Source organism: Pleurodeles waltl, chromosome 3_1, assembly GCF_031143425.1.
Source record: "Pleurodeles waltl isolate 20211129_DDA chromosome 3_1, aPleWal1.hap1.20221129, whole genome shotgun sequence".
Lineage (NCBI taxonomy): Eukaryota > Metazoa > Chordata > Amphibia > Caudata > Salamandridae > Pleurodeles > Pleurodeles waltl.
In genome coordinates this window covers 1819410694-1819435705 of record NC_090440.1, presented here as the reverse complement: position 1 = coordinate 1819435705, position 25012 = coordinate 1819410694, and the positions used below count along the sequence as shown (strand labels likewise).

The 25012-nt window shown below is 46.9% G+C and overlaps 1 protein-coding gene across 1 annotated transcript in view; it reads right to left on the bottom strand.

The window, feature by feature from the left end:
- The window catches only part of TMEFF2 (transmembrane protein with EGF like and two follistatin like domains 2), a 752439-nt gene that overhangs the window by 346338 nt on the left and 381089 nt on the right, over positions 1 to 25012 (bottom strand). The gene's annotated exons all lie outside the window — the stretch shown is intronic.

Here is a 25012-nt window from a genome sequence, read left to right as displayed (position 1 = left end):
ACTTTGAAGAAGCGTATAGCTTACCCGATCGTGGATTATCGATGCTCAACTATATCAAATGATTCACAACTAAAATGTCTTACGCTCAAAAAAAGCAGCAAACTCACCAATACTCCAGGGTGGATTTTGACAATTTGGTTGCCTGCCTTTTCATGATAAGAAGTCAAAACGCTAATACTGTCTATAAAATGACTGGATATTTTTATTCGAGAGATAGATAATACGGTCAGGAGACTGAACCCCTTTGTTTTGTGATGGTTAAACAGGACATACTTGCCTCAAGTTATTTGTTAAAATAAATGGAAGACCTTGGGATACGAACTTGCCAACAAATGGCATTCACTAACATGTTACTGTGATTAGCTAACAGTATTTTATTGAAGAACAAAGCACTTTATTTCACATGCGCTTTCTATGTGAAATTGATAGACTAGCTCCCATGCCCGAGGTCTTGTGACCCCCTAATTTTCAGTAGACTAAGTTTACTTTGATAGCTGGAAAGCTGGTTTGCGACTGAAGTGTCAGAGGATACACAGGTGATACTAACTGGATTACGCTTAAAACATAAAACCATGTCAACAGAGGAAGCACGTGTCAGCACTCACAACTCAACCCAAGGAGACTGATGTCTAGCTCAGAATGGTTGATGAAAGGTTGTTTACAACCTGCAAAGCCACACACCGTCCAGTACACGGCAACCACTTCCAGGCACCTGTCCCTGACAAAGTTAAGCGCATAGGTTATGCAACGCATAAGCAATGTCAGCTGATAATGTGTGAGGAAGGACCACCGTTTTGGGGATCATCTGCAGTGTTTTATTCTCCAAGAATATAGACATTTTAAATCCAGTGCTAAGGACTATTTTGGGGAGAAATTAATTAAACCCTTTGGTCAAGTTTTCACACATGCGAGTGTTTGATAATAATGTAGACAGCAGGGAGTGTTAGCCACAAACGTCCAACAGAGAACTCGTGAAAGAACCAGAAACCAGACCATATTGATAGAATCAAGACTTATTATCCAGGCCACATCAAGAAAGCACATACATATGGCAATTATCAACAGTGACACCACAAGATCACGTTCTTTTTGCAGATTAGAAATAAACCTGCTTTACTAAAGTTCTGCTGAAAGAGGGAGTTGTGGTCGCAAGAAGACTAATACTAACCATACTAACCATAGTGCAACATCCATCAAAGTATCAATTCGCCATGCAAAGCATGGACAAAAAAGGAAAAATGGTTGCCAGCAGGCAAGTGCTTTGTAATGTGTGGTAGCAATCACATGACATGCTTTTCTAGGTACTGGAAGAAGGCATTATAATTATCTGCATCTGATTTCTGTGCTTTATGGTCTCTAGCCGTCACCGTGCTTGAGTGGTCCTCTCAACCACTGAGGATAATTGAGTGGCGAACCAATCCCTCCCGCTTAGCTCCCATGCCTAGGAGCAACAGTGAAATGGACCGGCCTCGCCCCGGCAGACCCGCCGTATCTGGGAGCCGGCAGCGCCGGTGGAGCCAAGCGGTGCCGCGAACTAAACCAGCATGCCTCCTGCCACTATTGCTGGACCTCTGCGGACATTCCAATGTGCCATGGGGCATTTACAGCATACTCTGCCAAAGCTGCTTGTTGAGGCGATTTATACCAGCATGTCTCCTGTCGCCCGCTGACATTGCTTGACTCTTAGGGCTATTCTAGTGGGCCTCTGGCATTTACAGCACACTCTGCCTTGCCTGCTCCAAAGATAGGAGCACCAGCGGGCGGGCAGTCCTATTACTGCAGGGCATGATCTACCTGGGGCCCGAGACACACAGCCTCCAGTGGATCTGCAGTTTGGTGTACTGAGGCAGATCCTGATGACTGGAGGGGACGAGGCATGTCTGGTCCATTGCAAACTGCCGCCCCCACATATATGCCTGACCTGGACAGCCCCCCAGACATTGACCTTGCTGAACTAACAATATGAAGACTGCTTTGCCCAATGAGCTACGGAGCACCAGGGGTGTCCTGTGACTGTCCGCAATCCCTCAAAGATGGGGGCCTTGCCTTGCTACGCCCAATACAGCCTTACCAGGGGTGGTTGCAGAGTCTGGAGGTAGGTGACTTGACCAGTGGGAGCTGCCACCCCCTGCAGTCTATGGCCGCATGAGGTACGGTGGACCCCTCCACATTGCTTTCAGTGTGAGGGGCTCTGGGTGTCCTCAGGCAGACCTCTGTGCCATCTCTCTCTCACCGCCTTGCAGCGGCTTTCTGTGGCTGAGGACATCTGGCAAATAGACCACCGGGCCTGAGTGCCCTCAAACCCTGGCATTGGCCTGCAGGAAGAGGGCCAATGGTGTACTGTTGCCAGGCTGTTGACACTCAGGCCCCACCTACACCCTCTTAAGAGACACTACACTGAATGGAAGTCTTCCACAGGGCCTGATATGCTACCCCACTTTTGAGTCCTCGCTTAGTCCTAACACACTAGGAGCCCCTCTGCCCAGAACTGAACACCTACGAGCTGCAGGGGACCCTCCCCCCTTGCTTTGGAGGTACTTCCCCTTCCATATCATCCCTAGACAGGTAACAGGGCCACACTTGGACTCTTCACTGACCATCAACACATGCAGAGACCTACTATATTTGCTATGGCCTCGAGGAAACTGACACAACAGCTGCTGTTCACTGAGGTGGTCTCCCAAACCAAATCAGCAGCCACCATGGACCTGATAATCAAGGAAATTATGGCAGTGGGGCACCGGATGGAGACCATGGACGTGAAGATAACTTATCTCATGAAAGATGAAGTCGACCCATGTGGAGATCTCTGGCTTCCAGGATAAAGTGGAGGGTCTGGACAACTGCTTGACCTCTCTCAACGCTCCTTCCAGGCAGAGACCAGGAACTCCAGGCACTAGGTGATAGGATTGTCGACCTCAAGGACCAAAGCCACAATGACAATATGCATTTCTTTGGTGTCTCAGTGAAGGCAAAGGGCATGGATGTCAGGGCCTTTCTCCGCGACCTATTCCCTGCCATCAATGGAATCACTTTCTCACCCCTGCTGGAACTGCAAAGGGTTCACCGAATCCGGCCGCGGGGGCCACTAGCGTTGGGCAGTGCAATACCCATCACAGCCTGCTCACTCAGGCACAAACAAGCGTGGCAGACCCTGACAGCAGCATGGGCACCTGGGCCCCATGATTCAAAGGCCACAATATCCAAATCACTGCTGATTTCTCCATGGAAATGAACAACAGGTGCAGGGCCTTCCTCGCTCTTTGACCTTATGACCCAGAAGTGCTCCAGACCTTCATGGATATGCTGCGTGAAGGAACCATAGACACTTCTCCATTCTTCCCTGGCCTTGCAACAGACCACTTACCCTCGGGAAGTCTGGAGGCAGAGTCCTGTGGGCCTCAGAATCAACACCAGAACAAAGCCAACCTCAGAGTAACAGAGAGAAGGTGCTCAAGGCAGTAGCATACGAAGGACCGGGGCCATGATAAATCCTCCTCAACACTCAAGCCAGGCCCACCTGCTGACTGATGCCCACATTGTCAGCCACCATGTGGACACCCCCAGCTTGCTGGCTCAGTATAACATGCCTATTATTACTGTTGGCTTGATGGTAGTTTGCTGTTGTACTGTTAACACTGATGATGTTCTGGCCTACCAGTTAGCGTGACAGTCCCTCTCAAGCCACCTTGTGTCCCCCACTGCTCTGCCATCACATGCAACCCTGTGATCCTCTCCCCTTTCTCTCCCTACATACCTACCCCTCCCCCACCACTCCAAGCCTTCCCTTCCCTTCCCCCACCAATCCCACGCATGATCTGGTGATCTAGCTCACATGTCCCCCCCTTCCTTAACTATCTGCTCAAGTCCAGTCCATCATCCCCTCGACATCCCTTCTAGCATCCCTATCTGGGCCCCCTCCATGCCACTCATCCCTCACTTGCCTCTCCACCTATCCTTTGTACTCTGGGGCATCCCACACCCTGTGGCTTCCCAGGTCTAAACCCTTTTGTGTTGCTTAAGTTGCCCTAAGTGGGAAGGGTATGCCCAGACGTGGGTCTCTTGCTCACTGTGCCACTGGATTCAAGCTAGCCTGGCTGATGAAGGGTGAAACCCTGAAACTAGTCCCAGGATGCTTGCTTCCGGTCCAGTGAGGACCTGGCTAGGCAGTTCGGGCTGGACTGTTCCCATGAGAAACAGGGTCAAACTGGGGTGGCATGGTGAGCAAAAGAACGATGGATTAAACCCAGATCTATGACTGGGGGTGAGTGTTTGCATTGTTCAGTACTCTGTCCATCATCCTTTTGTGTTGCTTAAGTTGCCCACAGACTACAGTTTTTTTCTTCCTTTAGGTACGCTGCCTTACATTTTTGCAAGTGTACTTGGTTGTAGTTTTGTTTGTTGTGATTTCAAACACCTTGTCTGTTCTCCTGCCACACTTTTCATTCCCCCTCCTCTTCTCCCTCATTTCACCTCTTTTCTCCTCTCTCTCTTTCTCCTCTCACTTTGCTCTGGCCAATAGTCCCTCTCCCCCTCTCCTCACTGCCTCCCTCCTTAGTTGCCATGAGGGACCCCCCCCTTATTGGCACCTGTTCCTGACAGACTTCCCCCGAGAGGCCTGACAGGCCTCACCATTCAGCCCTCACCTCCCCCCCCCCCACAATTGTGCACTTTACCCTCTTAGAGGGCCAAAATCCCATTGGTCTTATGAGCCACCCTCAACGTCATCATCTTGGAATGTTAATGGCCTTACGCATTTTATCAAACGTAAGAAAGTCCTTGCATACCTCAATTCCAAACATATCTACATAGCCCTCCTCAAGGAAATGCACCTCACTGAGGCTGACAAGCTACAGTGAGTCTGGGTAGGTAAGAAGATCCACAGTTGCTGCCCCTAGAGGGAAGTGGGCAATCCAAATGAGGAGCGGCTGTCCTGATCCACAGAACCCTGCCCCACACCGAGTTCAAATCTTGGGTTGACACAGAGGGCCACTATTCATTTGCCAAACTGAAATAGGCAAAAGGTACTATGTGTAGGCTCTGTCTACATGCTGATGGGCGCAAAACGTACCTTTCTTCTCCAGGTCACCTGGGTCCTGAGAGAAACCACCACTAAACATCTCTTGATAGAATGCCTGGAACCTGGACTGGGATGTGATTTTGGACCATATGAGCATTATTGACACAGCCAACAATGCAGACCGGCTATCTTGGAGGACTTCAAAACAGACCACTGCCTCCTGGAAGTGTGATACCCATTACATGTGGCACATTGGGAGAACACCTATTTGTCCATGGTACATGGCACACAGTCGTGCGTAGACTCCTTTCTTGTGGCCCACCCTTTACTCCCCCATGTATGTGAGGCATCTGTTCTGGAAGGCATCTTCTGACCACTCTGCCATTGGCCTGTCAGCTCACCTGGGTCTAATCTGTCCAGTTCAGAAGCCCTGATGTCTCCACCTTCTGCTTTGTCCACCCAATGGGAAAAGGACAACTCTTAGTCCATGTCAAAACCAGTAGGGGGCAAAACCAAGGCTCTGTCAGGCTCTGTTGCCTCGGCTCTGACCTTGTGGCAGCAGCAAATGCCACTATCAGGAGCCAAGTGATGAGGGATAAAGCCGTGTCCACCAGGCAATGGGAGGAGCGCCACATGGCTCTGAAGGGGGATATAGCCTTCCTCATGTGCACCTAGAGGGCCTACCCCTCAGATGCTACTATGTGCAGCCTGGAAAAGGCAGGCATGGACCTAAACACTCTTCACCTACATGGCTGGAGCTGGAGCTCCAAAGCTGAGGCACCAACATAATGAGCAAGGGGAGAAAGTGGGCAGGCTCCTCATGGTGCAGCTTAGGGAAAGAAAGGTGGGTATGGCTATACCAGCCATTACCTCGAACACCAGGACCCTACTCACCAAGACAAAGGAAAAAGCAGATGTGTTTGCTTCCTACTGCAATGTCTTGTACTCCCCTAAAGCAACTCTGGTAGCAGTGCTGGTCACCACCTTCCTGGACAGTGTCTGTATCTCTTGTCTCATGGAGGAGGGGTGAGGGATGCTCCGGGTGCAATTGCCAAGGATGAGATCACACACAGGCCATCTCCAACCTGCCTTACCATTAGGCCCTGAGGGAGGATCGCTTTCCAGCCACATTCTACAGGTGGACCAAGTTTGAGTTAGTGGATCTCCTTCACAAAGCCTTTGCAGAGGCTTATCAGGTGGTCTCCCTGGGTCTCCTTTCTAACAGACCCCTGATCACGATCCTTCCTAAACAGGGGAAGGACCCCCCCAGTGGTAGTTACGGTCCTATTTCCCTCCTCATCGGGGTTGTTAAAATTCTGGCAAGCACTCCAGCTTCATGCTTCAAGCAGGTTCTCCCCTCCCTCATCCACCACACACAAGTGGGGTTTGTCCCAGGCCACTCATCTCACACACACCTGCGAACATTAGCTTATGCGTTGTGGAGGGTGAAGGAGGCCAGAGGGGGCATTGGTTCTTTCATTGGATGAGGTCTTCTACAGGATAGAGTGGGACTACCTACTTGTGATACTTGTGGTGCTTCAGAAATTTGGCCTTGGTGAGGAATTTTATCTCCAAACTGCACTGGCTTTATGATTTCCCCACAGCATGAGTTAATTGTTGTGGCTTACTCTCCAACCCCTTCCCTGACCGTCAAGGAACAAATCAGGGCTGCCCCCTCTCCCCTCTGCTGTTCCTCCTCGCCATTGAACTCCTAGCGGTGGCCTTGCCCAATTCAGATCCGACCATGGGCATCCCCACTCGTGGAGGACCCTCAACACTATACTTGTATGCAGCCGATATTCAGCTTACTCTCTCAGCCTTCACCTCTTCCATCCCTGTGGTTTTGGAGACCATTGAAGCATTTGCGGCCATACCTGCTTATAAAGTCAACTGAGGTAAGAGAAAGGCTCTCCTGCTCTAGAGAGTTACCATCTGCGCTGCCATTGCCAGATTCCTATTTCAATGAAAAGCTGCCCATCTCAAATATCTCAGCATTGATGTCAATAGGGGCTTGGAGCACATGACAACCTCGACCCGCTCATCCTCATTCCGTTCCTGTAAAGAGGTAGTAGAAAAGATATCTCAACTGCCGCAAATCTTAGAGGGAATACTTCAAGAAATCCGCTCCACCAGGAAGGATGAATATACATGTACTAAACCGCTCGCCACCATTCTGAAAGCCACCCCGAGGGAGCAGAAACAAAAAGAGCAGCAGCCCCTTCCCTCTCTGGCGCCTGCACCATCAATATTAAGTGAAGAGAGAATATTGGCTGACAGCCGCCAACTAGCAAGCGCTCGTATGGAACCCATGGTGAATCATCCTCCGCTACAGTCCATCAATAAGCCCGGGAACCCTGAGTCTCCCACAACCCGGACCCTCTCAAAAAGAGAACGAAAGCGGGCAAGGAAGGGAAGGAAGTCCGCCCAACTTTATTAACTCAACTCGTCAAAGGATCCACCTAAAGACCAGGCGACGTCAAATGGAGGGTACAATAGAGACATTATTACCCACATAAGTACAAACTCTAACACAATAGTAGATGGGATAACATTTCCCGCTTCAGCAGACACCACCCACTTAACAAAGTCCCCCCTGAGATCACACGAAGCAATTGGCACTACAACGAACTTAAGACCTAGCCCCATAAGGGGTCAGCAGAGCACAAAATTAAAACCAATTACGCCTGCGCTGCCCCCCCAACTAACACTGGTCAATGTGGATAGCAAGACTGCAATTAGTCAGAGGGAAGATGACCATAAGGTTCAAGACCGGCACATAGAGCAAAATCAGTCACTTATAACAGACATGAATATCCTCCAGTTACTCTGGATCCCAGAATTCACTTCCAGGTTCTCCACAGACGTTCTTAATCGCTCTTCTATCTTAAGAATCATAAAAGCCTTACCGGATCTTCAGTCTGTGGCCTCGGAGGACCTCGCAGCTATAAAATTTATTCAAGCAAGAGGCAACCAACACAGAGATCCAACACTCACAATCTTCTCTGCTCCAGATATCCCACAGCGGATCCTGAAAAGGAAGGACCTATTGAAAGCCTGGGGCATTGAGGTAACCATCTACAAAGGAGACCGCTATCCAACTCCGTTACTAGCCCAACAATACCAGGGAACCTCCAAAGGAACATGGTCGGTTCTGAAAGGAGTACATCAGGACAGCAGACCCATCGAAGAAAGGCGCAGTGAGGAGAACCCACTTACACACCCACTGACAGTCCAAGTATGGAGAGAAGAAGGGAGGGAAAGAGTGGTTTTGGGTCAACAAAAGTACCCAGAAAGGGAATGGGTAGCGACGGTTTTACCTCCAAGACCGATGGGCAACAATTGAATTGGTAAGGATCAACCCGCACACGGCATTTTATCCATCTGCTCCTGGAACATCGGTGGTCTTCGGTCAAAACTGGAGGATCCCGCAGTAATAAATTTTTTCAGCACCTTCAACATCTTACTCATACAGGAATCCTGGGCAATGGAATCAATACCGATAATCGGATTCATGGAATATCTTAACCCAGCAACGAAAACAAATAGGCCCGGTAGGCCAAAGGGAGGACTTGTCATCTACGTTAGTACCAGCCTTTTAGTAAAAATCTCTGAGCATAAGGAGGAAAACCAACCTTTCCAACTTCTCCAGCTAGACTATTGGGGGAAAAACACACAAGAGCCATTGATTCTGGTCAACACATACATCAATCCAAAAAAAAAAAAAATCGAAGCAAATACATTATTTAACTCAACTATTAAGGATAAAAGGTACAGTAAAATTAGCTTTCTGGTTAATATCGGCGATTTCAATCTCGGCTTATTCCACATCCCCACTGAGGATCACACTCAAACAGTGGCAAGAATGCCCAGCCAAACACTCCCCAAAAAACTCAGGAAAGACAAAATAGGGGAGAGTTTCATACGCACCTGTGAATTAGTAGGCCTCTTTGCACTAAACGGACGGAAGTTCCCCGATATCCCACCGGCATGGACAAGATTCTCTGGGAAATCAGTCTCCTATCTAGACTACACTTTAGTGTCCCCTGCTTTATATAAGTTAGTAAACACCTTCACCATCATGGACCGCACGGAAAGCGACCATAAGCCACAGGTATTGGGGATCTGTGCATCACTGCAAAAACCGGAGAAAGTGGCAGCCCTAAATGGGACACTAGGTACCGAAAATCTAAAGCGACTCAAATGGTCCTCAGACACCATCAAAACTCAGGCAGAAGAGGCCCTAGAACCAAATACCACAAGTGGGGCAAAACTGACAACAGTCTGGGAGAACTTTGCCCTAGATCTTATTAAAAAAGATTCCCTACGTAACACAAGAAAGGGAGCGCAATTGAATCACCGCCAAAGTTCACTTTTACCGTTGCCAGTGCGAAAAAGGAAATCAGCTGTAGGGAAATTACTAAGGTCACTACGTAAATGCCCAGATAATGTATCAATACTGACTGCCCTGAGAGAGCAAAGGAAATTGTACAAAAGGGATCTATGGTCCTTTAAAAAAGGCCAACAGGAGGTCTTGTGGGCCAAACTACATTTTGCGACTAAAACATCTGATTCCAAAAGATTTTGGAAAATCATCAATGCAATAGACAATGGCGCAAAAGCAGGCAATAATGCAAACATAACAGAGGAAGTATGGGTTTCCTACTTAAAGTCCCATCTAAAAGAACGGATCATCGAAGAAGGCCCTCAAATTCAGTTGCATATGATTAGCTGGGAACCCAACATTCCGGAACCCTTGAAATTTACGGCACCAGAACTATTAAAAATCATTGGAAAGTCACGAATGGACTGTGCCCCTGGCCCCAATGGCCTACCGCAAGCACTATTTAAACAAGAAACGGAAAGATGGGCCAATTTCCTGGCAGCAATGTTTAATGACGTGATCACAACTGGCAACGTCCCAGCATCCTGGAAAGGCTCAATAATCCACCCCATATATAAGGGTGGGTGCGTGCTCTCCCCAAGCAACTACAGACTAATCACACTTTTAGACGTTGACCTCAAGTACTTTTCCTGCTGTGTGCTAAAACATCTAGAAACCTGGATTACAGATAACAATATTCTACCCTTTAATCAAACCGGGTTTACCAAGCACCAAGGAACATTAACAAATCTTATGGGGCTAGGCTTGATCATAAACAGAGCAAAAGCAAAGGGGACTCCAACCTATTTATGTTTTGTTGACTTTAAAGCTGATTTTGACTGTGTCTCCCGTGGCAAATTGTGGGCCAAATTACTACAGTGGGGGCTGCCACATTCTATTTTAAACGCCATCAACATAATATACTCTGATACTTGGGTGAAGGTTAAACTGGGGGAAGGCTCTCACCTATCCAGGGCAGTCAAAACAACAGTGGGGGTGAAGCAAGGCTGTGTATTGGCCCCAAATTGGTAAATAGATTTTATTGTCTTACGGGGCTTTGGTTTTTTTTATATTCTCTGGGGTAGCATTGATCGGGCCTGTTAGAGCCTGTTTTCTCTGCACTGCTGTTTGTGATTAGGCAACCATTTTTGTGTGCCATCACGTACTGTGATCAGGAGAGACTGCACCAACCAAGTCGGTGGAGGAATCGCCATCGTCTTCAAGGACTCCATCAACGTCACCACCTCCACAGAAGACACCCCCCTCGCCGCCGAACACCTACACTTCCAGATCCACACAGACCCCAGGACCACCCTCAGAGGAACTCTCATCTACAGACCCCCTGGTCCTCGCGCCCTCTTCAGCGACTCTATCACTGACTTCATCTCCCCGCACGCCCTTGCCTCGCCGGACTACATCCTCCTCGGTGACCTCAACTTCCACCTGGAACAGAACAACGACCCCAACACCACCGCCCTGCTCGACAACCTCGCCAACCTCGGTCTCAAGCAACTGGTGAACACCCCCACCCACATCGCCGGACACACGCTCGACCCCATCTTCTCCGCCAGCAACCACGTATCCTTCAGCCACTCCTCCGTTATACACTGGACCGACCACAGATGCGTCCACTTCACCTTCCGACGCGAGACGCGCCACCTCAGCACACAATCCATCCCACGCCGACATTGGAACAAAATCCCCGCGGAACAGCTTCTCTCCACTCTCAACGACAACCAACCCACCTTCTCCACCGACCCCAACGACACAGCCCTCAGCCTCACGCACTGGATCACCAACTGCGCAGACAACCTCGCTCCCTTCAGACGCCTCCCAAGACAGACCAACACCAAGAAACCTCTCTGGTTCACAGACACACTCAAGGAATCTAAAAAAAACTGCTGCACCCTTGAGAAAGCCTGGCGCAAGGACCACACAGCAGATAACATGTCTGCCCTCAAGAACGCCACCCACGAACGCCACCAAAAGAAATTCCTTCACAGACAGACTGGACAAGAACACTCACAACAGCAAAGAACTCTTCAACATTGTCAAAGAGCTCTCCAACCCTAACGCCAACGCCATCACACCCTCACAAGACCTCTGCAACTCCCTCGCCACCTTTTTCCATCGTAAGATCACCGACCTACACGACAGCTTCGGACACCAGACCCAGCCAACCACCACAGAACCTACAACCCCAGCCATCACCCTCAACGCCTGGACTCACATCAACACGGAAGAGACCAAAGCCACCATGGACTCCATCCACTCCGGTGCCCCCTCGGACCCCTGCCCACACTTCATCTTCAACAAAGCCGACGACATCATTGCCCCACATCTCCAGACCATCATCAACAGCTCGTTTGCTTCTGCCACCTTCCCCGAGAGCTGGAAACACGCAGAAGTCAATGCCCTACTGAAGAAACCTACGGCGGACCCCAGCGACCTGAAGAACTTCCACCCCATCTCGCTCCTCCCCTTCCCCGCCAAAGTCATAGAGAAGACCGTCAACAAGCAACTTACCAACTTCCTGGAAGACAACAACCTACTCGACCCCTCTCAGTCCGGATTCCGAGCCAATCACAGCACAGAAACCGCCCTCATCTCAGTCACAGACGACATCAGAACTCTGATGGACAACGGAGAAACAGTCGCCCTCATCCTCCTCGACCTCTAGGCTGCCTTCGACACCGTCTGCCACCGAACCCTAATATCCCGCCTCCGCTCCACCGGGATCCAAGGACAGGCCCTGGACTGGATCACCTCCTTCCTCTCCAACCGCTCCCAAAGAGTCTACCTCCCACCTTTCCGCTCAGACCCCACAAGATCATCTGCGGCGTCCCTCAAGGCTCCTCGCTCAGCCCGACTCTCTTCAATGTCTAAATGAGCCCCCTCGCCGACATCGTACGCAAACACAACATCAACATCACCTCCTACGCCGACGACACTCAGCTGATACTTTCCCTCACCAAGGACCCCACTGCTGCCAAGACCAACCTGCAAGATGGAATGAGAGATGTCGCAGAATGGATGAAACTCAGACGTCTGAAACTGAACTCAGACAAAACGGAAGTCCTCATCCTCGGAAACACCCCGTCCGCCTGGGACGACTCCTGGTGGCCCACGGCCCTTGGCACCGCACCAACCCCCTCAGACCACGCACGCAACCTCGGATTCATCCTAGACCCTCTTCTCACCATGACGAAACAAGTCAACGCCGTATCATCCTCCTGCTTCCTCACCCTCCGCATGCTCCGAAAGATCTTCCGTTGGATCCCCGCCGACACCAGAAAGACCGTGACCCACGCCCTTGTCACGAGCCGCCTGGACTACGGCAACACCCTATACGCAGGAACCACGGCTAAACTCCAGAAACGCCTGCAGCGAATTCAAAACGCCTCCGCCCGCCTCGTCCTCGACATACCCCGCAACAGCCACATCTCCGCCCACCTGAGACACCTGCACTGGCTTCCCGTCAACAAAAGGATCACCTTCTGGCTCCTCACCCACGCACACAAAGCCCTCCACAACAAGGGACCCGAATACCTCAACCGTCGCCTCAGTTTCTACACGCCCACCCGTCAGCTTCGCTCCGCCAACCTCACACTCGCCGCCGTCCTTCGCATCCGCCGCACCACGGCAGGTGGGAAATCCTTCTCCTACCTGGCGGCCAAGACATGGAATTCCCTCCCCACCAACCTCAGGACCACCTCGCATTCCGGAGGCAACTCAAGACCTGGCTCTTCGAGCAGCAGTAACCCCTTCCCCCTAGCGCCTTGAGACCCTCACGGGTGAGTAGCGCGCTTTATAAATGTTTTTGATTTGATTTGATTTGATTACTGTTTACTGCAGAGGGAAGCGTTCTAATGGTTTGCGCTCCCTCTTGCAGTACGTGCTGGCCTCAAGCATATAAATGCCCGATGCCCGGACACACACCTGGTGAGTCAGTGGTGTTGGAGCTGGCCAGTGGAGGTTAGCATCAGACTTTATTTTTTAAATTGCTAAATTGCTTTTATTGTCTTACAGGTCTTTGTTTATTTGTGATAATTGTTTCTGGGGTAAAATTGATCGTGCCTGTTAGAGCCTGTCTTTCTCTGCACTGCTGTTTGTGATTAGGCGGCCATATTTGTTTGACATCATATACTGTTTACTGCAAAGGGAAGCGTTCTAGTTGTTTGACGCTTCCTCTTGCAGTATGTGCCGGTCTCAAGCATATAAGTGCCCCCATGTGCAGGTGCGCCAAAGGTGTGCCAAAGACACACCTAAGGTAAGCCTGTCTGCACCCAGATGGGCCCAGGGGCCAGGGAGGCTGCCAATTTGAGTATAGCAAAGCATCAGCTTTGCTATGAGAGGCAGACTCTCCAGAATCTGAAGCAGAAGGTGAGATTTGGTGGAAGGAATCATCAGACCCTGGGATGGAGGGATCATAGGGCTGCCCTGGGTGCAATTGGTCGGTTGGGAGAGAGAAAGCTGGGAAGATGGCGGCTTATGAGGGAGTTCCCCTTTGGAGTGGGAGTGAGGAGCATGTTGGAGGAATAAGTAGGGAAGAGGATATATGTTGTGTATTAGTTAAATAACGCTCTCTTATAAAACACTGTATAGAAATGAATGAGTTGAGTGAGACAGAGCAGCTAGACTGTTTGTTGGCTACAGAGACTTGGGCAAAGTAAGACTCCGGACTGGATATTGTGATTGATACTCCACCAGATTTTGCAGTGGTGAGTCTGGATAGGAGGGTTAGGAGGAATGGAGGCGTGATCGTTACCCATAGGGAGCAGTTGAGCTGTATGATAGAGCAGGTCAGTGCTGGGGGTGAAGGTTGTGAGTTAGGACATTTTAAAATAAAAGAGATATATGCTGTGATGTTGGAGGGCCTATCGATTTACAATCCACCAGGTCCCACAAAGCAGTTAATTTTGAACTGGCATGAGGTACACAAACCTTTTGTTTCCTCTGGTAGCTTTACTATGCTGGGGGATTTCAACTTCCATTTGGAAGAGGACAGTGACCCTGATACGATGTCCCTACTCTACCTGTTGCTTAGTTTCGGCTTTAGTTAGGTGGTTATCTCGCTGGCTCATAAAGCTGGACATACATTGGATGGTGCTTTTCTAACCATGAGACACTCACGGTGGGTAATTGTGTGCAGTTGAGCTGGTCAGTCTATAATTTGGTTAAGTACCAAACACACAGGGGACATGGGGAAGAAAGGACTCAAGACACCTCTAAAAATGTTAGAAACATTGGAGGAAAATTACACCTGACAGTTTTTCAGAGGCCCTGGTAAAACACAAAGAGAAATTATTTGAGGATTCTGGCTCATTGGCAGAGAAGTTTAACAATGGGTGAGGTCAGCTATTGAAGAGGGTGCTCCTCTGGTTGGAAAGTGCCTTAAGGGTAGGAAGAAATCCACTGCCACTTGATTCTCTATGGATCTCAAAGAGCTATAAAGACAGTGCAGAAGGCAGGGACACAGTTCGATACTGGATCTTAATTTGAATAAATTGAAACATAGGGAGTTTATTATCAAATATAAACAGGTGAAAAGATGGTAAAAGCTGAATATTTCACCCAGAAGATCAGGATGGCTATCAGTATTCCAAGAGAACTCCTTAGCACCATGTGCATTCTTGTAGCACCTCCCACACATCAGGTGCAGGAGCATTCACAGGCTTTTTGAGATAAGGTTGCAGAGTTCTTCAAAGATAAGATTATGAAGATCTTTGAAAAATTTCCAGGGAGACTTTGTTGCCAGATAGGACCAGAAGATCTGGGTTGGAAGAGGGTCAGGTGAGGGTATTGGTACCCTATGAGAAAGGGGATTTTTGGAACCACCTAACCCAGGAGGCTTCAACAGCTTCTCCCCGCTGCCAATGTCTCAAATAAAAACACGGGGTATTACGTCAGGCTCACCGGACGATCCCTGTCCACCCAGGGACCTACAGATGGTCCCTGCCCTAATTGCTGAGGCCCTCAAGAAGGTCTATTGGCAGGTTATGGAGTCCAGAGTTTACTCACAGGGGTGGAAGGAAGCAGTCATCATCCATCTTAAGAAAGAAACGGAGGGAGATTCTAATGATCTAAAAAATTTCTGCCCTATTTCGTTGTTGCTGGTTCTGGCTAAAATCTTGAAGAAGCATATTAATAGGGAGGTAGTCCGGTTTCTCCAGGATTAAGAACTCCTGGACCCCTCTCAAAATGGGTGCAGGAGGGACCACAGCAGTGAATTGGCACTTATAGCGATGGCCGATTCTATCTGCAGGTAAGTCAACCAGGGAGGCGCAGCTATCTAAGTGCTGTTAGACCTGTCTGCAGCCTTTGACACCATATCTCCTTCTCTGTTGGTGTAAAGGCTGTGTCAGGCTGGAATGAGGGATAAGGCCCTCAACCTGTTGGAATTCTGCCTGCTGGATGGGACTCTTACAGTCAGTTGCAAGGATTTCAGAGCCACTGCTTTCCAGCTCCCTTGTGATGTTCCACAATGGTCTTCCTTAGGTTTGACACTATTTAATTTGTATCTGGCTTCCCTGGCGAAGCTGGTGCGATCTTTCGGTTTCTTAGTGTCTTCCTATGCAGATGACACCCAGATCATTGCGTACATCCCGGAGGACTGAGAAGGTAAGGCAGTTATGTTAAGGATCTGCATGATTAAGATCAGTAGATGGATGAGGGAGAACTGGCTTAAAATGAATGGCGAGAAAACCGAGATCATGTTCTTCGGAAGGGATAGCTCTATCTGGAATAGCCGCTGATGGCCGGAAAGGTATGGTATGATACCTACCCCACGGTTATGACCAAAAACCTGGGTGTGATTTTTGACAACACCTTAACTTTTGACACCCAGGTGAACAGAAAGGTGAGTTCTTGCTTCTGGATGATCAAGATCCTGAGGAAGATTCATCAACCAGTTCTCCCTAAATAAACTTCAAGCATCCAAAATGCAGCCGCTCGTCTGGTCCTTGGGATATCAAAACATTGCTCAGCTAGGGAGGGCTTGAGGTCCCTATACTGTCTACCTGTTCAGAAGTGGGTGGTATTCAAAGCCCTTTGCCTGGTCTGCAAGGCTCTCCATTTCCTAAGGTCATTCTATCTTAGAAAGGCCTTTAACTGGTATGCTTTTGAAAGGGCCCTGAGATCTGTGGGACCATGGAAGGTGGTTGTTCCCAGGTGGGGAAAAGCTAGGTGGGGTGAACTGCCTTCCATGGTGGCAGCTGCCAGGCTGTGGAATTCTCTTCCGGGACACATCAGATCAGGAGTTTGAAGGTGTATACGATATTCTGTAGACAGGTAAAAACCTGGTTATTTTCCAATTCATCTTTCTATATATCTGGAACTATGATTTGGTGCTCCCTCGCTTCTGGTCTCCACCCTTTCACTTGATCTCATTCAGCTAGCGCTTAAATGCCTTTTGGTAGAAATACTTTAATACTTCATGCTTTAGCCACTAGATGGAGTCATTATGCAGAGCTTAGCCATATTTAAGGCAATGCATGCACTGTTGCTCTTTCTTTTTAGCCAGTCGTTGAAACTATGGACAGTACAGACGCTGTGGTACAGTGCAAGGGTGGTTTTTACGAGGATGAGAGAATGCCTTTTGAATGGTCCGATTCTAGTTTGATTGTTCGTTTATTTATGGATGTATTTATTTTCTTAGCATGTGCTGCTTGTGATGTTTCTGTTGGACCACTCAAAAAGAGAGATGGGTAAATAGGACACTGCTGAGGGAATGGCAGCTATGAGAGTTTTCATGGCATCGCTAATTAAAATAAAGCTCATCACATGGAAGAGCACTCACTAACATGTAAAATTTGCTTCACATCCTAGTTTTCAATTTTTCTCACAAACTCAAGCCAGACAGTAATAAAAGGATGAAAATATGAGTGCATGTAAATTGCAGTGAGTACAGAGTGCAATTATTTCTCAAGTTATAACTAAGTGCATTTCGGCTTCCTCTAGAATAAATATTGTAATATATCCCATTCAAAGAGAGTGCATCAATATAATACATTTTAGACAAAGTGCCACCACCTCAAGCAAGATTAATAACAGCATAATGGGGGCAGTCTTCAGCCTATACCTCCTAAGCCTTAATTAACGAGTTTTAGTTTTTGGACAAATGACTCACGGGCAGGGTCGGACTGGGACAGAAAATAGGACCAGGCACCAGGTGTAAAGTGGCTCCCGTTTGTGAATCAAACAGCTAAAAAAACGTTGCCACGTTTGCAAATCAAGCAAGTTTTTAAATTCCTAAAGACAAATTGTATAAGTGTTTTGCCAGGTATAGCAGACCACATGCATTTGTGTCTGCTGCAGGCAATGTTTCTTGTAATATCAGAGAAAGCAAGACTATAAAACAGGGTCACAAACAACAAAAAACACCAGATACACTCTATTTGTGAGAAAAGCCCTTCGGGCACGGCCAGATAGCCATATCGTCCGACCCTGCCCACTGGGGTGATAGGTAGTAATGGGGTTTAAATGTAGTTTTATGATTATTGTGATATGCAGATTGTCTGGGCATTGAATGACTTAGATGATTACCATGTTGTGTGTTTGGAATGTTCGAATACTATGAATTGCCATTCCCGTTTTTACTTAGTGCTAAACAAAGAACTGACGTTTAAGGCTTGTGTTTGCCTCGATTAGAGGTATATTGAAACTGTATCACTGTGCCTCTGTAGCTGGTGTTGGCCATGCTTAGTGGTTTGTTGAAACTATATCTGTTCTCACGCACAGAGAACGCATTCGATGTGGCGTGAGACACTCCAGGCTTGATGCTGACATTTATGCTCAAACACATAGCACTTTACTTAGCATCGATCATAAAACTGTTTTCCTGTCTAGCACACTGTTGTACCTAATGAAATATTACAGTTGTTTCACAGACCTAGGGGAGGAGTCCTAAGCCTCAACTTTTTTGGAAAACGGATTGCACAAACAAGGTTGGCGGGTCTATGGAGATAGACAAACTAACAGTTTAAGCAATCTCACCCTCTGTATGACGCTAGTAAATCCAACTATTACTTGTACATAACACAGCCTGCAGTGATTTCTATTGCTGTTCGGTCTACGTAAAAATAAAAAGGGTGAGGGATGATCAGGTTGATAACGGTGAACATTCTTTTGCAAAGTAACCTGGCATAATACAGAGCTATTTAGAAAGGACTGCCTATGGTGTCCATGTCACCTTTCTGCATTCCTTGCATTTTTCAGCTTTTTTGATCTAAAAAAACTATGTTTTAACACTTCTAACACTGTGAAATCAAATTCTGTTCAAAGATTAGTTTAAAATTAAACATCAGAATGTATTTATATGGAGATACTGAGGGGCTGGCAAGATGGAACACACTGTGCAGCTTTGATTCTTATTGACATTTTACTAAAATTACCAGGTAAGGGTGGGCGATGAGCTTTGGAGGAGCCAACTGAATTTTTGGCATTCCACGCTCCACCTGGAATGCAAACTCTGCTAGCCCAAGAGCAGAGCGGTGCTCATCGCATTAGTGTTATGGGCCACACAGCGCAAGTGCTGATTGTCTGCACTTGCGCTGTGCGGCCCACACCTGGGCTGCACATTATTCTGCCTGGTCTGCGTGGAGGTGCTGCTGAGGGGCTGCACCGGCGCCAGCTCTGGATCCTAGCCTCCCTCCTTTCACTGTCCTCAACAGCTCGAGGGCAGAGCGAGGCAGAGAGAGGCCACTGGCAAGGGGGACCCTCGACCCAGACAGCATCCTCTGTGTGCACAAGGGGGCCAACATTGGGAATGGACAGTATTTTCATTAGGGGGTAGAGAGGTCTGCAGTTGGAAAAAAGGAAATACAGTCTGAGCTCTACTTGAAAAGAACCTGTCTCCCCAGAGTCCCTAGGAAAGGAAGTGGTGTTATGGGGTATGGTGCTAGGGCCAGCAGGCAAAGTTGGAGACCGGGGGAGCATCAGCTGCTGAGTGTAGTCCTGCAGCCCCAGCCCAATGTGTATGGCCTGAGAGAGTGCCTTAGGGCCCAGTAGCAAGCAAGGCTAGGCACTTTGAGAAAGTACCAGTCTGCTGGTGGTGAGCCGGTTTGCTGCTGACTAGTGTTGGGCCCTCCAGAAAGGGCGGTCTGAGGCTGTTTGTAAGTGGAGAGGAAGCAATAACAAGGCTGGTGCAAAACAGAGGTGTGCTTAGCCCTCCGTAGCAAATTTGTGAAGGAGGGCAGTTGGTGAAAGGAAGTGTGTAGTACAGGTGGAGGCTTGCACCCGATCTTGTAAGCACTAAGCAGGGTCGGGTCCTCATAAGATGGTGCTCTGGGACTCTTGGTATTTCTCTTTTGGCTAAGACATATGCCAAGTCTTGGAACTGGCTCATAATTTTTGTTTTGATGGGTGTGAGGAAGTTAGCTGAACTCTTCAAGAATAAAGTAGAGACAGTCCATGGGGTTTTCAATGCTGGTCAGACTACTAATCTCCCAGCGTTAGGAAAGAACACTCAGGTCATAACAACTATGAGCTCTGTAAGTTCCCACTCCTTATTACTGAGCGAGTGACAGAACTAATGAATGCACCAAATCAGGAGCTCCTTCTGACCCTTGCCAGCTGAAGGTTCTTCAAGATGTAGCAGGAACAGTAGCTATTCCTCTTACCACACTGCTGCACAGCATTATTAATGTTGATACTTTCCCAGTGGATTGGGAAGAGGCCTCCATTCTCCCTTTGCTTAAAAGAATCTTCCTTCAATTCAGAAGAGGTAAACAACTATTGCCCTCTCTCGCGTCTCCCTCTGCCAGCAAAAATCCTCAAGAGAAATTTGAATATTGCTCTCTCAGAGTATTTAGATTGAAACAAGAATATTGATGGAGCACAGGCTGGCTTTAGAAAAGGCCAGAGTACCGAGTTAGCATTGATAGTGGCTACCGAAGAGATACAACATATCATGGACAATGGAGGGAAGGCTATTGTGGTCCTTTTGGACCTAACTGCAGCGGTTGACACCATAAGTCACTTGGTTTTAAAGACGTGCTTAGTGGAGATAAGGATCAAATGTTCGGCTCTCAGTCTCCTCTGTTCATTTCTTACTTGACAGAAAGTACTCAGTCATTTTTTGAGATTTTACTTCAAAATCCTTCGCCATGACCCTGTGGCGTCCCACAAGGGTCATCACTAAAGCCCCATGCTTTTCAATATATATGCTCCCCTAGCTAAACTGATTCAGTCTTTTGGTTTCTCAACGATTTCTTATTCTAACCACACTCAGATTGTAGGGCTTCTCACAAGCAATGTTAAGGGGGTGGCACACCACTTTTACAACTGTATGAGATCAGTAGTCAGCTGGATGAGAGGCATTGCCTTAAGCTGAACTCAGACAAAACGTAGGTGCTCCTTTTAGGAGGAACACCTCGTTTTGGAGCCATTTCTGGAGGTCACAAATTGTTGTCACTCTTCCTACTCAAGTACCCAAATTTAGGAATCTGGAGTAATCTTTGCTTCAAAACTTTCATTTATTGATCAGATCAATAAACTGACCTCGTTCTGTTTATACTTACTAAAAGGCCAGACGAAAATCTTGCCTTTAATTCCATTTGACTTACAGAAGACAGTCATCGTCTCACTAGTTTCGTCAAGGCTAGACCACTGTATTTCCCTTTAAATGGGCATCCGACAGGGACCCTTAAATAAAAAACAGAGGCTGCAAAATGCCGTGACACAGCTCCTGAAGAAAATTCTGTTGTTCAAATCCGCTTCTGATGAACTAGTGGAGCTGTACTGGCTCCCAGTAAAAAAAGAGAGTGACCGTTAACGCACTGTGGGTAGCAGCTTGCCCTCTTTAATTGCTAACTTTGGAACCAGCTGCCCTGGTATGGTAAATGTCAGTCACATTTGAGCATTTTCAGGAAACATCTCAAATTCAGGTTTTTTTCTTTCCCTCTATAGTTTCTTTAATGTTGCCACGGCAGAACAGCTTCTTACAGACAACAGTGCCAAGAGTCCCTTGTACATTCGCTGCACTTTCCAAATATATATCAACATCAAAAAACCCAATTCTACAAAACAACAACAGTCAAATTAAAAGGGTAAATGACAAGAACTAATAGTAAGAAAGTATATGAGCACACGAGGGCAAGATGTGCATTGTTACTCGAAAAGAACCCAAGGTAGCATGCAGTGAATGATAAAATGTAAAAACTAAAAAAAATGAAAAAAAGGCATACAAGATGTAGGGAGTCTTCCTGTTTCTGTGGTCTTCCCAATATTTTTGCTTTTAAGGGACTTAACGTCCTGGTCCTGTTTTTAAGTGAACAGTGAGAAATTACATTCTCTACCTGCAAGTGTTCTGACCCCTAAACATGGTGAATGATTGGCCATCCCAATTCGCATAGTTAATGTTTAAGTAAGGCCAAAGTAATAAGGTGCAGAATGTGCTTCAGGAACACAATAGTTAAATGACACATGTGAAATGCAATGTAACTTTACTTTGCCCATATGAGTGACTTTAAATGCATTAATCAGGCTTGCCACTGCAGCCATAAAACGATATAAGAACGATTACAGATGCTAAATCCGAAAAGGAAACATGTCGACATGCTACAAGCCTACATTTGACGACATTATTTAAGTTGCCTGTAAGTAGTTATTTGAGGCACACCAGCTGTGGGCACATAACGCCAAGGTGATATATCACAACTATTTAGATTGCTATGTCTCTGTAGGGATATGGCACAAAATGTGCTTTGTCTGCACTAGGCTGCCGCAGGACTTTACTGTAGTAAATACCCATTTCTAAATACAAATACTATTTTTCATAAGTGGTTAGGAAAGGAATAGCAGAATACATCATAAGTATGAGGCTGCGTCCTGGATATATGGCTTGTCGATAGTTAAGATAATCTACTGTGAGGACGTCTGTTCCCAGCTAATCTATTCCATTCTTAACCAGAAGGGGACGTGAACCCAGAACCAATCAAGGATAATATTTAAGGGGAGACCAGGAGTGTGAATTAAGAACTCCACACACTAACACTGATGTCCATCCATCATGGAAGATCCCCACACCAAGGTGCATTGGGTATTTCATTTACAGTACAACAGCAAGAAGTGCTTCAAGTGAAGGAAGATTTAGCTAAGAGACTTTTCTTAAGATTGTCACTAATCACTTACGATTACCCCTGACAGGAAAACTCTACCACTAGCACCTCAAAACACAATTGCAGTAGAAAGAAAAACCGAAAAGAAAGGATCTATTGCTGTGTCTGCTTGAGGAAATACTGATGCCATGCACCTTGCTTCCCACTGTACTCATGCTGTAGAAGTTCTTTTCAAGGGAAAGGCCACCTGTTGCCCTTCTCTGAACTTTGACGGATAAAAGTCAAAGCATCTTATAAGAATAACCAGTACATGAGGTGGGACTATGAACTAGGCTGGAAGCCCTGGCTGAAGAAAGTGAGTGGCCCACTATATACTATGGTCTGAATTTCCGCATGATCCCCAGCTGAGGCGGAGATTTAGGAGCTACAGAAATTAATTTATCCATCATTTGAAGACGTTGAGCTTTCCGGTTCTAACAGGAAGTGGATGCCCCTTGAACGCATGACTGCAATCCCACAGAAGAACGCTTGGAATATTGGATGCAATGGAAGGTAACAGTCTAGAAGTTAAAATAGCCTGCACCTGCTGTCCCAGTTTATGTGCAGCAGAACAATGCTGGTAACAGCTTTTTATTTTTGTTGCAAGACTAACTACTGGTAGCCACTTTTAGCAATGTACATAGACTACCAGTAGTTTTTTATGCCACCAATGCTTCCTTTGGACATTGTTATCACTTGCTTCACAATTGCCTATGTCCTGATCCCCTTATCTTTGTCTTTTGGCTTTTTGTACATTTAATCATTAAAATTGTCATTGTTCTACCAATTGCTTTCGGAACTTTATTCTTTTGTTTGCTGGCTTTAATGTAGTATTGGTGCTACTTAAATACCTAACACATATCTGTCAGGTGAAAAGTCATTGCTACTAGGGGTTAATCCCATGTTTTCTCGTCCAAACTTTATACTACTTAAAGAGCCACATTTTTAGGCGCCCTTAATGTGTACTCTCTTTATTAAATTAACCAGATTCCAACGCCAGATAATTATTTAAATATGCAACTTGAAAGAGTTGGAGATTCGATATACATGAACGGGACATAATTTGTATCATTTTCAACCGCACCTATTTGTCTTTTCTTTTCAGGGCAACCTATGTGTTTTGTGTGTTTTAATAAAGCTTTAAAGAAACCCATATCGCACATACATTAAAGTACATGCATCGTCCTCCCTACAGGAGGTTTTTTCTACAGTACACAATGCTATTTATTTCTCTATAACTGTCATTTTCAGCGTCCCTTCACGCACTAGCAACCTGCCCACAATATAGCTCAGCTGAAGGGAACACATGGTTCCGCCTACTCCAATGCCCTCCGTGGCTCGTAATAGGAACAAAACCTTATTTTCTGTCTGTGGTAGTAAGCTCGATGCTAACGCCTTTTAAAACCACGGTCTCTGTCGGCGTCTCTATTGCATTAATTATGTATTTCAAACACACATAAAATAGACTTCCACAATTCTAAATGCTTTCTTTTACGAAGTCATTAATAGGTGTGATTCTGAAATAGATCGTGACGCAGTGTTTACTGGTGCTGTAATAAGCGATACATCAATTACATATAATTGCTAGGTTTTAAATGGAAACATGTCAATTAATTCCATGCAATCGCATTCATACCGTTTTGGAATTACCGATGTTAACCAGAGGGAAACATTGCCCATCTTTTAAAATAAGTCCATTTTGAAGACTCCACTTAAAATCCTATTCCTCTCATCCAGCCCATGGTTAGTTACTAGAACACAACTGTTCTTGGTGGCACACCTGTAAACCATGTACCTGATGCCTAATGAACGTTGTGAGAAAAGACTGATGCGTGCAAGGAGCAGAATCCTTCTGAACCCTTAACTGTGCATCTCTCACAGCAATGCAATATGTCACTGATAACAGCTGGAGACATTGACCTGAAAGAAATAGCACTGAGATCGCCTCTGGCAAGTAATCAACCAAACTCTTCAAAACAAATGCATGAATATAAGGGCATATAGATCAACTGTCTCCTCATATGAGTCTGCATATATGGCACATCCAGATTAACTAAAGAGCATGCACATAAACCATCTCCTCATACAGAAAAGCTGTAGGGTGGATTTTGATGGGACCGCACAAAAGAGGGTGAGCTTAGTATTCCACTGAAAGTTAAGCCTACTGAGCCCACTCTAGAAGTACCCTAGTAGCAAGGAGACCAGTAAGGGCCCGTTTACGTGCACTTCCCATCTTGCTCCGATCACCCAATTTCTTCCCTGTAAGCACCAATGAGTAAATGGGGTATCTCTGTGTGACATATGGGCAGCCACAAAATGTTAATTTCCAATCTGTTAAAGTACAGAGGAGGGACAATGCTAATTCTCAAAAAGTATCAGTATTTGCATAAAGTGTGCAATTTGCCTAAAATAACTTGGTCAAAGGCATCCGCCCTAATGCACATTTTGCACTTGAATCCTTTCCAAGAGGTGTGGCAGATGCAGGTTCCAGTGCAACCCACATAGACTGAGCAT